At 35.7% G+C, this 2,500-nt stretch overlaps 1 protein-coding gene across 2 annotated transcripts in view; it reads left to right on the top strand.

The window, feature by feature from the left end:
- The first annotated feature begins 2,306 nt into the window (after positions 1-2,306).
- The window catches only part of LOC137654696 (transmembrane protease serine 11D-like), a 147,970-nt gene continuing 147,776 nt past the window's right edge, over positions 2,307-2,500 (top strand). The window contains exon 1 of one of the 2 annotated variants that reach the window (XM_068388586.1): positions 2,307-2,500. This exon is cut by the window's right edge and continues 33 nt beyond it. The gene's annotated coding sequence lies outside the window, so the exon portion shown is untranslated. The other variant, XM_068388585.1, reaches the window with a different exon arrangement.

Genomic DNA, 2,500 nt, shown 5'->3' with positions numbered 1-2,500 from the left:
ATACGAACCTTCTGATAAGCTGAGGCCGATTTAAAAGTAATTTATTAACAACTGATGAAGGTAAAGCAGCCATGACTACATATTAGATTTACTCATATGTTTTAACATTAGGCCAAAAGGTCAATCAGTAATAAGATAGATCTCCTTGTCGGAAGAGTGATAGAAGATGACCCAGTGAATGGACAGGTGAGGAGGGATGGCTGGTGGTCTCTTCCATCAAACGTCACAGCTTGGCTATCATAAATGTTTCTTAAGAATTCAGGTGTTTATTTAAACTCTTCTTTAAAGAGAACGTCTTGATTCTGGTATAGGTTTGATTAAAAAAAAAGTGACCATACGAAAATAACGGCCGTGGACAATCCAAATGAATAAGTATTTTAAAACGTTTTAAATCACAGCGTTAACTGGTTCTTTCTCTGTTTCGTTGTATTCTACGGTAGAATTGTATTTGCTTTTCTAAAGGACAGGAAACAAATTAGCATTGATGGTTCAATAATAGAGGATTTATGTCTTATGACAAAAGTATAAAGGATCATCGTCCATAGAAAACACCTCCAATTTATATACTTACCTTTCATTTAGTAAAAGAATTTTTTTTTTTATCTGCATTTTGTTGCAAAATACTGATAATACACTGACGTATTAAAAGCGAATAGAATTTCAGCAAAAGTTATTATGCAAACTAAACTGGAAGTTGTGTCGATGGAAGCTTTCTAACCAGTGCGATAGATATGCGGAAGCGATAGTCGCAATCAGTGCAAGCTACTTGATTTCCAGAAAACAAATAGCCATTAATGTGGTGGTGGCATGATTTTGGCCGGAAAAATTACCATTATTAACATGAAGAAGCACAATATTTCTTCATCACAGATGCCGAGAAATGCTGGGTATGTTATCAGGAAAGAAGGGAAGTTGTTTTCGAAACCGGTCGAACTTTCTCTTCTCGAAACAGTTATTCGCAAGACATTCTTCTCTTGTTTTCACTCAAATCCATTTAACATTTTCCACCACTAGATCCTGAAGATGGACGCATCTTTGTATGTCCATAGGATAAATGTAAGATGCTGAGGTTTGTCTTATGTACGTTAATACAGTTTCTTACTCGACTACGATTATCATTACTTTTAATTATCAGAATAAGTAAGCGACATGATAAGGCAAAAAGTGTAATGATAAATGACGTGATTGCATAAGTATCAGGCAAACAACAGGAACCGGACGATGGATTTGGAGAATCGGTAAGAGGAGCACAAGTAAATAACCTCTGTTGGGGAAGAAGGACGGGGACCGGGGGGATAGGTAGGGGTCATTGATGGGGCCCGGTAGGGGAGTAGGGGTGACAAGAAATAATTCCTTGTTGCCAGAACAAAATCCAATAACCCTTAATAGGAAATCCAATTCTCTTGAAATTTGCCAATTTTGGCAGATGCTCCTCATGTTATGATATGGCAATCGCAAATTATCACGAAGCAAGTAAACACGTTACTCTTCACTCGCGATAATGCTGCCATTTCTGATTGATCATTGTTGAAACTACTCTTGTTCTCTAGGTCTCATGAAACTAATATTTTGCATGTTATTTTCTCCGATATTTTTGTCTGCTCTCTCTCTCTCTCTCTCTCTCTCTCTCTCTCTCTCTCTCTCTCTCTCTCTCTCTCTCTCTCTCTCTCTCTCTCTCGTATATATATATATATATATATATATATATATATATATATATATATATATATATATATATATATATATATATATATATATATATATATATATATATATATGTGTGTGTGTGTGTGTGTGTATGTGTATATATAAATACATACATATATATATATATATATATATATATATATATATATATATATATATATATATATATATATATATATATATCAAAGGGCAATATTACCCTATGTCAAGCTTTGTGCTGCCCACTTAATTAAAATCAAGACTTTTTTGTCACGTTACTTATGATATGAAATGAGCTCTATGAAAAAAAAAAATACATATATTCTCTGGCATTACATTTGAATTGAGAGCAAAATAGGCAAGAGAAAAAACTACATTCAGCTCCATTTTCCAGGATTATACCACCATTATTGGTCCACTATTTTATCTTAATTATAAGATTGAATCTCTTGTTTAAAAAACCAGCGGTGAACACAAGAATCTTGAATCTGGCGTTTTTGTTTTTTATGGAAATTCTGTCTGTTATGAAGGTCGCTATCTGGCAACACCGACACTGTTAGTGAGTGGTGTAGCTCCACCCCACGATCTAACGGGGAGGGAGAGGACACAGTAGACCAGAGTAATCTAGGGGCAGGTTGAACTGTATACATAAAGGCGGGCACGCACACACACAGACATTCGCTCTGCTGGGTTACTCGCGGTCAAAGGACAGCCCTCGCAGGTTTAAATTTGTTAGTGCTCTTGAAGTTGAAGATCGCTGAGGTGTTCAGTAGAACTGTGGTCAGCTGAAGTTCTTGGTGTTTGTCGGAGGACT

The sequence above is a fragment of the Palaemon carinicauda genome, chromosome 15, assembly GCF_036898095.1.
Source record: "Palaemon carinicauda isolate YSFRI2023 chromosome 15, ASM3689809v2, whole genome shotgun sequence".
Lineage (NCBI taxonomy): Eukaryota > Metazoa > Arthropoda > Malacostraca > Decapoda > Palaemonidae > Palaemon > Palaemon carinicauda.
The sequence above is the reverse complement of the archived record's forward strand: the minus strand, read 5'-3'. Positions and strand labels throughout refer to the sequence as shown.